Raw genomic sequence first — 15,078 nt, forward strand, 5'->3', positions numbered from 1 at the left:
GCTTTCTCTAGTTGCGGGGAGCGGGGGCTACTCTTCATTGCAGTGCGCGGGCTTCTCACTGAGGTGGCTTCTCTTGTTGTGGAGCACGGGCTGTAGGTGCGCAGGCTTCAGTAGTTGTGGCACGCGGGCTCAGCAGTTGTGGCTCACGGGCTCCAGAGTGCAGGCTTCAGTAGTTGTGGTGCACGGGCTTAGTTGCTCCGCGACATGTGGGATCTTCCTGGACCAGGGCTTGAACCCGTGTCCCCTGCATTGGCAGGCGGATTCTTAACCACTGTGCCACCAGGGAAGTCCCTACATCTTTTTTTATTAATAATTAAGACTGCATTTTTACTTACAATATATTATTACTTAATTGATGTTAATATAATAACAGCAATGGAATGGTAACATATTATTAGTATAGTATATAGAGCTTTCTGGTCTACCCCCCAGTTAAGACTGAGACATTTGCTTCCAGCAGAACTCACTCTCCCATGCTTGTACTTACATATAAAAATCATTGTCCATGCATGTGGATATCCATGCATGTCAGTGTCTTTACTGGGACGATAATGTAACCCACTGTTAAAGAAAACATGAGACAAGTGAGCCAGAAAGCTCCTGTGGTTAATCCTCCCGCTCTAACACAGAAAGTATTTACAAGTTTGCATTGACACAGAGGACAGTAGTTTTCAAAGTGAACCACCTGGGGTACTTGATAAAATTCAGATTTGGGGCTTTACCCCAGACCCACGGAACTGGAATTCGGAGGGCGGAGCCGAGGAATCTGCAACTGTCACGATAACCCGTGGTTCTGCTCAGGCATACGGAGTGTGAGGCTCAGGCTGGAAACCCTGAGTGCTGGCGGATTTCACCTGTGCCGTCAGTTATTCCATTCACCTGCACTGAATAGTCACTGTGCTGACACCCATGTTTGGCCCGTGTGTGTGTGGAGGCTGGTGTGGAGGAGAATCCCTAGGGAGCGAGCCCTGGACTGTCCAGTGGCCTTGTCGCCAGAGCGTAAATAATAAGCTGATCCCCCACTAGTGGGCATTTAGGTTGCTTCCAATTCTCCGCGATCAGAAACACCACTGGAACGACCATCTTGGTGCATGTAGTTTCTGCACGTGCAGGGTTTATTTCCTTAGGATATATTCCCAAGAATGCAATAACCGACCCCAAGGGTCTGGCCTTCTGCTTTTATGACTATTGCTGATTATCTCCACAATGCGATCTAATGTATTGTGGGTATCCCGACTGGTCTATTTATTTATAATTTATTTTGAATAGTAGATTTATTTACATGTATTTGGTTCAGAAACCAAAGCGATTAAAAAATATATACGGTGAGAAGACTTGCTCTTCCTCCAGTCCACCTGGTCACCTCCTTCTTAAATCCTCTTATCAGGTATTTCCAGTGCTTCCGTATTCCTGTATAATACGAACATTTATTCTTCTTATCTCCATTTCTTACATAAGAAGTAATACCCTACGTAGCATGGTGTTACATCTTACTTTTCTCCCTGGAGAATATATCTTGCAAATCTTTCTATAGCCGTCCATTTAAAGCCTCTTCCTCCTCCCCCTTTTTCTTATAACTGTGTATCATTTCACTATGTGGATTTACTTTTAAAAATTGATGATTCCTTTAAGAAATTTTATTCTACATTACACAAGTAATGTAAGAATACATTTTCTTTAAAAAAAAATCAGAACATTAAAAATACAGTCTCGGAAAAAAAAATAAAAAAATAAAAATACAGTCTCGGGCTTCCCTGGTGGTGCAGTGGTTGAGAGTCCGCCTGCCGATGCGGGTGACGCGGGTTCGTGCCCCGGTCCGGGAAAGTTTGGGATTAACATATACATACTGCTCTATATAAAATAGGTAAAAAAGAAGCCCCTACTGTATAGCACAGGGAACTATACTATCTTTTTTTAAAAAATAAATTTATTTTATTTATTTATTTTTGGCTGCATTGGGTCTTTGTTGCTGCGCGTGGGCTTTCTCTAGTTGTGGCGAGCAAGGGCTACTCTTCGTTGTGGTGCGTGGGCTTCTACACTATCTTATAATAACCTATAATGGAAAAGAATCTGAAAAAGAATATATATATGTGTATAACTGAATCACCTTGCTGTACACTTGAAACTAACACAGCATTGTAAATTAACTATACTTCAATAAAAAAATACATATGTTACAAAAAAAAAAGAAATGGTCTCCTGTGGCCACAATGCCAGTTGCTTCTTCTCCCCAGAGTAGCCACTGTTCAGAGTTTGGTACATATTTTTCTAAATATTAAAAAATATTTTTCCATGTGTCTTAAGTAACTGTCAATGTCCATACATATAGATTTAGTTCATTCCTTCTAAACATTGTATACTATCTAGCTTATGAATATATCACATCTGCTTAGCAGTCTTCACTCTAAATGGTTGCTTCTGGTATTTTTGACTCTTTTCCGAAAGTGCCACAGTGAACAGCCTCAGACTCATCTCTCTACACACATGCGAGTGTTTCTCTAGATTTGAGTAAATCTTAGAGGTTACATTGCTGGGTGATAGGGTGGGTGACTTTTTATCTTAATAATACTGCAAAATTGCCCTCTGGCTTCTACGCCCACCGCTAGCAGGCATGTGCATTTTGCCAGTCTGTTGGGTGAAACGCCCACTTTGTTGTGGCTGCATTTTTCTGATTGCTCACCCCTGAGTTTCTCCAGCTGTGCGTTGCCTGCCACACCCTCTACCCCTTCTGGCACCATCCTCCCTAAGTCAGTGGATTGTTGCCCTCTGAAGTTCCTGCACCTGCCTGGGATCTTTGCAGGATGGTTTTTTGCTGAGAGTATCCTCAACTTCTCCTTTTTCAGAAGCTCAGGAACCCAGAGAGCTTTATTAACTGGAGGGGTGGCCATGGATTTGTCTGTGAGACTGAATGCACTGACTTCCCCAGCCAAGTTCAGAGGGGTTGGCCTTGGCTTTTCATTGATTCACACTTGTTAAGGCACTTCTGCCCTGAGGGTCCCTTGGGCACAGCTTGGAGCCCAAATGCATTTCCTTTGCTGATTGAACCGAGAGGCCAGTTCTCACTGGGCTGGTCCTGGATATTGCTTGCTGATCTCAAACCCAAGTTCAGATTCTAAGGTTGCTTGAGAGGCCTAGAACTGGGCAATTGGGTGGGAAGGGGGTGACCTTGGAGACAGTTTCTGTCACCTACACCCACTTCCTTAGAAAGGAACCTTAAGATAGAAAAGACCATCTCATCTAGGCCTCTGGCTTCAGTTCTTAACCCCTTAACAGTACTACTCCATCCACCTAAATGTTCATACTGCATCTCATGGGTGTATATAGCATTTTCAGCCCTCATTTTACAGCTGAGAAAATAGACTAGGATAAAAGGATGTATGGATACTGAGAGGACAGATCTGCTCCAGAGGCTGGTTCTGCTGACTCAGGCCCAGTGCTCTTTGCACACCCATCTGTTGGGTCACAGAATGCATGTGCGTGTGTGCATGCACGCTCCCTGCGTGCGTGCACATATGTGTGCAGATTTGAGGGCACGTATCGGCAAGGGTGATGTAGTTTCTATTCAACTTTTTGTTTTGAAAATTATCAACCTATGCAACAATGACAAGGATAATGCAATGAGCAGCTGTATTCACCCAGATTCACCACTTATTAACATTTGCACAGGTGTTCTCATTTTCTCTGTATAATGAGAGTAAAGTAGAGGAAATAAGTGGCAGACGTCAAGATACTTCATACGCTAATATTTCAGCAGGTGTCTCCCCCAAACAGTATCATTTTCTGATAGAACCACAATACCATGATCACATGTAAGAAAGTGGATATTAATTTAACAATGTAACTTAATATACAGTCCATTTCCAAATATAGTTTTCCCAAATTTAAATGTGGACTGTATATTAGATTATGTTATTGGCTTATTATTAATGGTCACTCTTTGTACTTGGTTATCACATCTCTTTAGTTTCTTTAAATGTGGAACAGCAGACCTGGCAAAGTTGTTTTTGTAGAATGTCCCACATTTTTAGAATAGTCCAAATGTTCCTTTTTTTCAATGTTTTCCTTGAATAGCCCTTGATTTTACTGAAGAAAGATAAAATGAGTGACCCACATGCTGACAATGAGGAGGAAGGGAGAAATTCCCATTTTATCTTCAGGGTGGGATTTAGGCCATTCTGCCTTCCCCGAGAGTAGGGTCAAGAGGATTGTCCCCAAGCCTGTCACTCATGGGCTGGGTTGGTGCCTCCAGGTCTGTTTGGTGTTCCTAGGGGCTCCTCCTGGAAGGACCTCCCTATGCATCACTTTGAGGGCTGCTCCCCTCGGGTAAAGGAGCGATGTGCTTTTCTTACTTGTCTAAAGCTATTATTTTGCATGCCCATTGGGTAGAGATCTCATATGTTAATTAACTCATTTACTGGTGACAGAAATCTCACTCAAACTAGTTCAAGGGGAAAAAAAAAGACACCAAAAGGAAAAACAGATCTGAGCACTGACTTCAGGAATGGCTGGATCCAGGTGGGTCAAAAAATATCATCAGTCTGTTTGTCCCTATCTCTTGGCTCTGCTTTCCTCTGCATTCACGTCACTCACAGGCAATTCTCCTCTCATAAGACAGTTTAAACATAAGACAGCCAGCAACTTTGGAAATCCCAGGGGGTAGTAAGCTACTTCTTTCTATGGTGCCAGCAAAAATTCAGGTCTTCACTTGTTTGGACCTACTGGGTTTATATGCCCATCCCAGAAGCAGTCATTGTGGCCTGATGAATAGAATACATGGATTGGCCAGGCCTGGACCATGTACCCATCCTACAGCTCAGGGTGGAGAGGTTGAGAAAGGGACAGTCCCATCTGAACCACAAAAACCAAGAGTGGTGTCGGGGTATTCCCCAAGGGAAAATCAAGGCCTGTCGACCGGAAGAAGGGGCCTGAGTGTTAGGCAGGTGGAAAAGCCAACTCCAGTTTGTCTGGTGACAGGCATGGTGAGCCTCTGATTGGTTGTGTTGTCTCCTAATCCCTTGGGATCTCCATCCTCTTCATTATGAATTTTGTGGGAGTCAGGAACCATGGAGACCGGTGTCTGGGTCCCAGCTCTGCTTCTTATGAGCTGTGTGATCCTGGACAGAAGAGTTAAACCTCTCTGGGTCTCAGTTTACTCATCTGGCAAATGGGGATGATACTAATATTCCTTCTTTACAGAGTTGTGAGTATCCAATGGAATAAAAGATGTGAATGTGCTTGTAGCTGTCAAATGCTGCATCAGGGGGGTGGTGTTTATTCCCCTCTGAGGTGATTCTCCTGCTTCAGGGTGAGCAGGACCTGCCTTCGGAGCTGCTCCTTGGATACTTGGGATGGTGACCTACACAGGGCCATGGACCCTCGGAATGGGTGGGGTGATTCCTCCACAGGTGACCATAGAATGGGGCACAGCACTGTCCCCCCAGGGGACTATCTGAACCCTTTGGTCATTCTTTGATGAGGAAGGGAAGATGGTGGAAGTAAATGGGCCGGAGGAGAGGGCTCCAAAATTACTGCATTTCCTGCCAACCCTAGAAGACTTTATTTATTTATTTATTTTTGGCTGCGTTGGGTCTTCGTTGCTGCTCGTGGGCTTTTCTCTAGTTGTGGTGAGTGGGGGCTACTCTTCGTTGTGGTGTGTGGGCTTCTCACTGCGGTGGCTTCTCTTGTTGCGGAGCACGGGCTCTAGGCACGCGGGCTTCAGCAGTTGCGGCGTGCGGGCTCCGTAGTTGTGGCTTGCAGGCTCTAGAGTGCAGGCTCAGTAGTTGTGGCGCATGGGCTTAGTTGCTCTGCGGCATGTGGGATCTTCCAGGACCAGGGCTCGAACCCGTGTCCCCTGCATTGGCAGGGGGGGTCTTAACCACTATGCCACCAGGGAAGTCCAGAAGACTTTTTAAAAGGTATTTTTAGAAAAATAAAGGAATGTAATTTGTTTCATACCCAAGGGTGAGTGGCCAAACCCCTACCTGTCACCCAAGTGTGGGCCCCAGAGTCAGACCAAGCTTGTCCAGGGTTGGCCCTAGAGAGGTCCCTCCCTTCATCTATAAACATGAGAAGGAGACTAGTACCCTCCTCCGTAGGGTTGTCTAACAGGGGGACTTTCGGGTGTCCTGAAAGAGACCTTGGAGTTGGACCCACTGATCTGAGGTTTCTCCTTGCCAGACTCACGAGGCTGTGCCAGCCTGGAATGGGGCTTTCAATGAAAGCATCCTTTTAGCCACCCTATCTGAGCTTTTGCACCTGTGAGAGGGTGGAGGGTGGGTCTCCATCCCTGGAACAGCGATGTTCTGCCCTCCCGTCCAGCCAATCCAGTTCAACTCCAGGACACATGGTCCTCCTAGTGGGAATTCCCTCCCTCCCTTTCTTTCTCTCCTCCTCTCCTTCCTCACTTCCAACAATGTTTATGGAGGGTTAGAGTGCATCAGGTGCCATTCTGGGCACGGGGTGAAGAGGGAGCAGGTGATGGTGACCTCTAAGATATGTACTGTGTCTGAGCTCATGGGGTTTACAGTCCACTAGGGCAAACAGACCCAAAAAACCAGCAAACAGACAAATCAGTACCAACCGTCCCGCCGCCCCAGTCCCCTCCTTAAGCTAGAATAATTGCCACAAAGGAAACAAACCAGGGGCTAGGTGCAGAATAACTAAGGGATGTACTCTACATTTGGACAGGTCAGCAGCTTGCAAGATGAATTTCCCCATTGGATTTTGGGGAATTACACTGCTAGTTGCCCCTCCTACACTAATTCGCACACATCCCACGGCCTCGAGGGCTGGATGGGTTGAGACTGTTTCTGCTCCAGATTCTCCAAGAAGGGACCCTCACAAAGGTCACTGCTGGTCTTGCCTGGAGACGGTCTGACAGCATCTTCTTACGTGTCCTCTGCATGACAGGTTTGATGGATGGTGTTCACACACAGCTGGCTGCTGAGCCCAGCTCCCAATAACCTTGAAACTGCTCTAATGCATTAAGAAGAAGGAAATAATTGGGAAACTTTGGTCCTTTAGTTATTAGCTGTGACACATGCAGCCTCATGACTATGAGTGAGGGGGGCTGGGCAGGGGAGAAAATGGATGGAAGCAAAGAGTTTGGAGCCTTGGGGAGAAAGGGAAACAGCTGGTGCAGTTTCTGAAGCTGCTTTGGGACTGGGAGGAGGGGTAAGATAGTGGGAACTAAATGGGGTTTTCCCAACAATGGAGGGAATTATTCACCAGAAGAGCTTAGATTACAACAGGAGTGCTGCAGGCTAGACAGCCGGAAGAACTTTTCCTGGTGGAAAGGGCAGAAAGGCCTCAGAAAGCAGTCCTGGCGAAAAGCTTGCAAATTGCAGACTCATAGCTGCTCCCTGGGAGGCTCAAAGCTTGGCTCCTGGCTGGGCGAAGCTCAGGGAATCTGTGTCTACAAGGAAGATAAACTTTGTGTTTGTCTTTAAGGCTAATAGGACTTAAAGTCATCACGGGAAAGAGCAATGAACACATCAATGAGTTAGAGTCCAGAGTCCGTTGTGAAGCAAACTCTAGTTTGGGTTAGGTAGAAAGCGTTTGATTATGGCCGCCTATAGGGGCAGTTTCCTTCTAGAAAGGAGTATCCGACCCAGAGTTCTTCCGGGACCCGTAGAAGCAGGAGATTAGTTCAGATAACAGGAAAAAAAAAATTAGGGTTTATTAGGAATCAGGTCAACAGGGCCACGACCTATATCACACACACACACACACACACACACACAGTTGGGCTGCACCCCGCAGGCCTGCAAGCTGTGTACTTGCCCAGCCTTGAGACGGAAGAAAGAGCCTGGAGTCAGCGAGAGAGACATCGATGGTTTAATGGATGGGGGATCTTACATGTCTGAAGCAAGGTCCTGGAGTGACAGCCCACTGTGTGAGGCAGACGAGGGCAGGACAGGGCAGCAGCCTTCACTACTGGAGGGGAGAGGGAGGTTACCAGTTATAGGGGGAATTGATGTCAGGTTGGCTCGTCAGTTACCAAGGAAACGAGCAGAGAAGCACGCCCGTCACCCCCTTTGATAAGCTATTGTACAATCAGTAGCTGGGGCCAAGGGGAAGTCTGTAGGCATTTACTGATGAGGAAGGTCAGTCATATGAGTAGGGAGTAGATGAAGCAGGGGCTGGTCGAGCAAGGGATGGACAGAGAGCAAGAGAACAGCCGTCTTGGGTGGCCTGATCATACTCTCTTCAAGACGTGTAAGATCTGTGTGTCTGTGCAGGTAAACACTCGCCCACTTGCTGGTACCCAGGATGCTTGGCCTAATTGTCGTCAAGCTCAGTTACAGGCATACCTCATTTTACTGCACTTTGCTTTCTTGCGTTTCTCGGATATTGCGTGTTGTTTTTGTTTTGTTTTGTTTTACAAATTGAAAGTTTGTGGCAACCCTGTGTTATCAGACGATGGCTAGCATTTTTTAGCAATAAAGTGTTTTAAAATTAAAGTGTGTGCATTGTGTTTTTAGACATAATGCTACTGCACACTTAGGAGACTACAGTATAGTGTAAACATAACTTATATATGCACTGGGAAACCAAAAAGTTCACGTGAATCGCTTTCTTGTGATTTTTGGTTTATTGCGGTGGTCTGGAACCGAACCTGCAATATCTCCCAGGTACACCTGTATTTGGTTTCCCAGGGAGCAGTCACTGTGAGCAAGGACTTAAAACAGCACAGTGAGAAAGGCCACCTAAAGAGTACCTGCGAGGTGTTTTTGCGTGCATCCCTCCTTTAATTAATGATAACATCCATCTTGTTACTTATTTACAAAACTAACATGTAGTCCTTATAAATTTATAGATAGAAGAAAAGCACAAAGACAACAGTAAAAATCATCATAATTCCATAGATAAACACGATTAACCTTTCTTCCCCCACTACGAACATGTTCTTTTTACATTTTTTGGTCACGCTGTGCAGCTTGTGGGATCTTAGTTCTCCAACGAGGGCTTGAACCCCCGGCCCATGGCAGTGAAAGCGCCGAGTCCTAACCACTGGACCGCCAGGAAATTTCCTCTTTTTATTTTATATTGTGGAAAATATCAAGCATATACAAAGTAAATGGAATAGTATAATGAACACCTACCCCCCCACCCCAGTTATCAACATTCTGCCATTGTTTTTTTTTTTGCAGTATGCGGGCCTCTCGCTGTTGTGGCCTCTCCCGCTGCGGAGCACAGGCTCTGGACGCGCAGGCTCAGCGGCCATGGCTCACGGGCCCAGCCGCTCCGCGGCATGTGGGATCTTCCCGGACCAGGGCACAAACCCGCGTCCCCTGCATCGGCAGGCGGGCTCTCAACCACTGCGCCACCAGGGAAGCCCCCTCTGCCATTCTTCTTTCATCTATACCTTTACCCACTCCACATCCTCCCTCTATTATTATTAACTTGTGTTTTGAGGGGGAATTTACATACGTTGAAATGCACAAATCTTAATTATACATTTTGGACAAATGGATCCCACCATCCTGTCCTAATAGAGAACATTTCCATCTCTCCAGAAAATCCCCCACCTCCAGAGGCAACCACCGTTCTCATTTTTTGTACCTTAGATTGTCTGTTTTAGAATGTTGTATAAGTGGAATCATACAGTAAGTATTTTTTGTATCTGGCTTTTTCTCACTCCATAGTGCTTTGAAATTCAGCCATGTTGTTGCCTGTGTCAGTATTTTGTTCCTTTTTTATTGCTAAGTGGTCTTCCATGGTGTGGATAGACCACAGTTTGCTGATGGACCGTCTATTTTGAATAAAGCTACTACGACCATTTTCATACAAGTCTTTGTGCGGACCATGCATGCTCATAGAAGCCTTGCAAGAACGCTAGGAGGATGGCACTGTTGTGCCCGTTTTACAGATGACCAAACCAGGGCTCAGAGAGATGAAATTTCTAGCCCACGGCCACACAGATAGTAAAAGCTGAGGATGGGATTCTAGCCCAAGTTCGTCTGACTGCGGGGTCTTTAAGTTTTTGTTCCCTCGCTGTAGTATCTTCGCATCACAGCTGATCGAGGTCATTAAACATAGAGACAAATGGGTCCTCACCTCAGTGACTGGTTCTTCGTAACTGAGTTTTAGCTTGAGTACAGTAGGTGGTATTGATAATAATGGCTCTGAGTCACCAAGAAAAGTTTCCATTAAACCTATATTTGAAGTGGACAAAAAAGCTGTAAGACATTTTAGAGAAATTTCTAGCCAAGGTCATAACAATAAAAGCAAGCAAGCAAAGAAAAGTTTTGCTGCTCAAAACTCTGTTGTCTGGAAATCTCACTTAGCTGTAATACGTCCTCTTCCTGAGGAAGCCAGCACAGAAGGTGTTACTGGGTATATAGACTAGTATATAAATAATGCACATGTAAGAAACCACTCTGTTCTTTGTAGAGCCAAACAGAATAGGTTTTTGGAGAGTCTGCTGCTTCTTGCTTTGAAAGATGTTGCTAAGCAATGTTGCTAATATTATGGAAAGACAGCTTTCCTCCCCACTTTTCCACTCAGCCCCAGAAAGCCTAGAGTTGGAAGTGGCTCCACTGGTAGCAACAGCTAATCAGTGAGGTGGGGAACGACTGGGGACCCTGAGCATGAAATGCCTGTGCTGCAGGACACCCACCCTTGGCCCCATCTGCTCCCGATTCCCTGGAGTGACCCCTGGCAGCCTCCATGCAAAATCTGCTTCCTGCTCATCAGAAATTTCACACATGGAAGAATCCTTTTGAATGTTTCTACTGTGGGAAAAATTATAGCCATGCCGTTTAGATTCATGGATTCAAAATTCCATAAATAAACCAAAAAGAAATATTTTAAATACCTTCAGTAGCCCAAGAAATAGGTGAGGAACTCCTTTCTTCTTCCTCCTACCCCCTTTTCTTGTAATTCCTGAACAGGAAATCAGCAAAGTTCTGGTTATCATCATGCATTGCAGGCTCTGGGTACTAGATGATGTTTAGCCCAAAGGCTGGATGCCTGCCACTGAGTGGGATCTGTGGGTTTTCTCAGGCATGGTTTCCTCTCCCTGGAGCTCGGAAATGCCACACAAGTCACCGAGATCCCTTTCCCAAATCTGAGCCAGTTTCTCGGCAGATCCTCTGTTCAGTATGACATGTGTGGCTCCGGGGAAGTAGGCTGAGCTGTGGTTCCCAAGCTTGGCTTCCATGCCCAGCCTGGGCGTGGTCTGTTGCTATCCCCAAAGGAGCCTGTTGTGGTGGGAGGGACCCCTTTGGGGGCTGGTCGTGGGCTCTGAGTGGGGAGGTTAGGAGCTGGGTGGAGAGTCAACGTGTGGCAAAGATCCCTCCTGCGTCTCTCTCTCTTTTCAAAATAGAAACTGCTTCTCCACTTCAAATGACCTTCCCAATCTTTCCCTTCCCCCCTCTTTCCCTCTCCCCCTTCCTCTTTCTCCTTTTCCTCATATGGTGGTATCCCAGAGATGCAACTGTAACGTGGTCCAGCAGGGGGTGCTGACGTACCTGCCAAGAATGAATGTCAGTCTGGCTCCTTGCAAGCACAGGTGTGAGTGCTCCGCAGAGAGACATGTGGGGGGCTTCTGAGTGATTTCTCTCGGAGCTGGAGCTGGTGTGTACCCCCAAAGGCATAAGAGAGTGGGGATGCTGGCCTGTCCTAAGCAGGTCTAAAGGTGTATAACTCTTGAATTGCTCCAAAGGTTGTGTGATCCATGCGAAGGCTGGGCACACTGTCCCCTGTAGAAGGGGAGAAGCAAGATATCTGAAAATAGCTGGTTTTCGTAAGAGGCCCTACCCCATAGCTCCACAGTCCCTCTTGCCTCACGTCTACCCGTGATCCTAGCCAAGGAGGGTTGCAATCCTTTTGGGGAGCAGTGGAGGCACTGGTAGTGGAGGTGGGGTGGGGGGTGGGGAGGAGCGCTTGCTCTCAGACCTGGGCGCTGGCAGTGGGGCTGATTCCTGCTTTCACGCGGATGTGTCTCCTGGAGCGGCTTCCCAGGCACAGAAGGCCCTTTTCTTCAGGACCAAGCATGCGTGTCTGTCTGCTTCACCCCACTGGCCCCTTAGGAATGGGCTGTGCAGCTGTCTGCCCTCTGTTCATGATTAACTGCCCTGTCCCCTTCCCCACCCAGCTCCCACCCAGGCCCCCTCAGCCTTTGGGTTTCCCCGGATTGGGACAGAGACCCAGGCTGGCAGCTGCCCAGCACTTTGTTCTCAGGGACTGTGTGCTGGGGAGGGGGGAGGGCTGGGACAGACCTTGGAGGTCCTGTGAGCTGGGACACCGCCGAGGATAAACTGCTGCTCAGTGGCCTGGGATCCGGGCGAAGACCCCTTCTCTGACCACTGTGGTCCTCACTGACCTCACTCCCTGTGGTCTGGAAGTGTCCAGTCTTCTCCGTCCACCCCAAAGTACCCCACGGATGTGGCCCTAGAAGACCTTTGAGTCACTTACCTGAAAAATTGTTCCCTTTTGGTTCTCTTTCAAACTTGGTGACTTTTTCAAGGACAGCGTCTTCATTTGGTGCAAGTGTGTAGCTGAAAACTAATGCTTGTCTATTTTTCTCTTTTAACGAAGGTGCTTCAGGTGCCGAGCCTTCGCCGGGCAACAGAATTGAACTAGAATTTAATAAGTTTGTGTATGTTTGTATGGGATGAATGACAAGCAATAATAGATTTTAGGGTGGTAATAATGTTTTCGTTTAAAATTAGTTAAGAAGTGAGTGGATTTAATTAAAGCAAAGTTAATAAGTAAATAACTGAGTAGTATGGTATTAAGACATTGTGAAGGTGGTATGCAAATGGCCTAACTTGGGGGAACAGTGGCTGGGTCACATTGGAGAAACTGGATAAGCCAGGAATGGGATAGTTTTGTGGTTTCATGTGTGTTAGCCCTGCTTGTTTTGAGCAAGGATGGTCTCTTACGTTTCTCTTACCCTAGTTTCTTGCACAAGGCTGGATGCATCCTAATTGTTTCATAAATGTTGGTGGAATGGCCACATCTAGCAGATGGCCATTACATTCTCTGCCACTGATGGGTGTCCTTATGCTTTGGTGTTTCCTGTGTGGGGTGTGGGCAGAAGGAATGGCTCTCCCACCCCCAGAAAACTTCTACCTTTTAGGGCGCTAGGAATCAGATCAGGTCACGGTCTTTGGGGGACAACCTTATATTTTCAGCCACACTGGGGCTGGAAACATTGTGGTTGTAGATGAGTTGAGAGGGCCTGGAAGCCCAGAATAACAATGAATAAAGTTACCTGCTTGGTGGAAAGATTTTTCACTTTCATCCCAATGCCCTGTTTCTCACTGATGAACTTGATCTAAAATACCTCCCAGGCAGTGGGGCCTAGGTGGGAGCCATCCACATTCACCCACCTGGGAGGGATTCAGGTCTTGCACCGAGGTGTACTCTACCTGTGTGTGGATAAAATGCACCTCATGCTGGCCTAGACCTACAGCCAGTGCCTCCAGCACCCTTCTGGCCATGGATAGGTTCTGTGTATGGCAAAGGCTGGAGGAGCCCTGGGCTGTATGTGCTGCCGCGCTGCCCTCTTACCCACTGAGGACATACTCATTTCCTCCTCATTCTTTTTCCAGACTGATTCTCAGGTCACTTACTGGTGTAGTCCTTGAAGCCAGGGTAGCTGCAATCCCAGGGGTGGGGCCTGGGACACTCCTCTCTGGCTATAGATAGCCGTCCATGGCTATATCTGTGATCTCCCACCACCCAGGCAGGCTCAGGGGGGCTGAGGCCATTGCTAATGGATGCTTCATAAATAAACCAGGCACGTTTTGGCACCACTCTGGCGCTCCCTGCCCTCCCCCCAATGCCAGTGCCAGCAAGAAGCTGTGCCCACTGGAGAGGCGGGGTTGAGGTCTCAGGCCCTTGAATTCATTCGCAGCCCCCGTCCCCTCTCCAGCAAGGTCCCCTTCCCTGTCTGGATTTTCTCTGCTTGCTTGAACTGCAGACTGTATAAAAAACAAGGCAAATTGCGTCAGGGACCTCTTTGGCCCCAACAGGGCTGTTACCAAAGATGGACTAATTGGCTAGTTTTAATTCCCTCCAGTCCTCTGCCGATTCCCTTCCCTAGGGGGATGGAAGGAGAAGCAAAGCCAGTAGTTAAGCAGGGGGTGGGGGGAGGTGAGGGTGGTGAGAGGGTGCTAGGCTTCTTGGCAGCAAATGGAAGTGACTGAGGGGGGCTTAGGAGCACCCCGCGCCCGTAGTAGAGACCGGGCCAGGGCCCTTTCCCCACCAACTGGCTTCTGAAGTGAAGGAGAAGCATGCACGCGGTGTGCAGGCGGAGGGGAAGAATGAACGTTTGGGTGTGTGAGGCAGCCCGCGCTGGGGCCCCGGCTGCCGTGGAGTAGGGTCCCCCTTCCCCCCACCTGCGTCTCCCTGGCAACCTGGGACGCGAGGTGCAGGTGTAACAGCCAGGAAATCTATCATTGACCCTCTGTTTTGTCAAACTCCCAGGGCCGGGAAAACAAATGTTAACCGGGGGACTGACCCCAGCCCACATCGATGCGGACTCTGTAGTAGATCCCTCTACCCCCGCATGACAGTCCTTTCCGGGATTTGGGGAAAGGTGAGAGGTAGCATCCGGCCGAGTCAAAACGCCAGGGATCCCTGGCCCGGGAGGGCGGGCGCCGCGCGCTGGGCGCGGGATGCCCTTCTAACCGCCCGGCAGCCTGGCCCCGGGCAGAGGAGGCCTGAGGCGGTGCCCGCGCGCGAAGGCAGTTTCGCTTGGACTGAGGACGCGCGTTTCCTCTCGGTGCATGTTTTTTCTCCCTCTGTTTTAAAGACAGTGACAGCATCGGAGAAGTATCTCGGCGGGCCGGGCTGGGAAAGCGCGTCAGCCGCCTTCGCCTGGGGAGGGAGCCCGGGGCCCGGCCAGCGGGGGCGGGAGACACGGAGCGCTGAGGAGGGGACCAAGGAGAGGCGAGGGAGCCCTGGGGCCTCGCCGCCCGGCGGGACGGCAAGGAGCCGGGGCGCGGGGCAGAGGGCGAACGCGGGCGCCGAGCCCCGGGAGCGCTGAGCGCGAGCCGGCCGTCTTCCTTCGGTGGCGGCCGGCCCACTTGAACCGCCCTCAGCCGGGGGGCCCCGGGCCGGGGC

At 48.5% G+C, this 15,078-nt stretch overlaps 1 protein-coding gene and 1 long non-coding RNA gene across 4 annotated transcripts in view; one reads left to right on the forward strand and one right to left on the reverse strand.

Moving 5' to 3' along the window:
- RAP1GAP2 (RAP1 GTPase activating protein 2) overlaps positions 1-15,078 on the forward strand; it is a 185,617-nt gene that overhangs the window by 27,346 nt on the left and 143,193 nt on the right. The gene's annotated exons all lie outside the window — the stretch shown is intronic.
- LOC112393350 (uncharacterized) lies at positions 9,880-11,698 on the reverse strand. The gene is made up of 3 exons (XR_003001892.1): positions 11,475-11,698; positions 10,820-10,887; positions 9,880-10,157 (listed from the first exon to the last, which is right to left on the reverse strand). It is a non-coding gene; the product is annotated as an uncharacterized LOC112393350 (long non-coding RNA).

Source organism: Neophocaena asiaeorientalis, unplaced genomic scaffold (assembly GCF_003031525.2).
Source record: "Neophocaena asiaeorientalis asiaeorientalis breed wild unplaced genomic scaffold, Neophocaena_asiaeorientalis_V1.1 scaffold129, whole genome shotgun sequence".
Classification (NCBI taxonomy): Eukaryota; Metazoa; Chordata; class Mammalia; order Artiodactyla; family Phocoenidae; genus Neophocaena; species Neophocaena asiaeorientalis.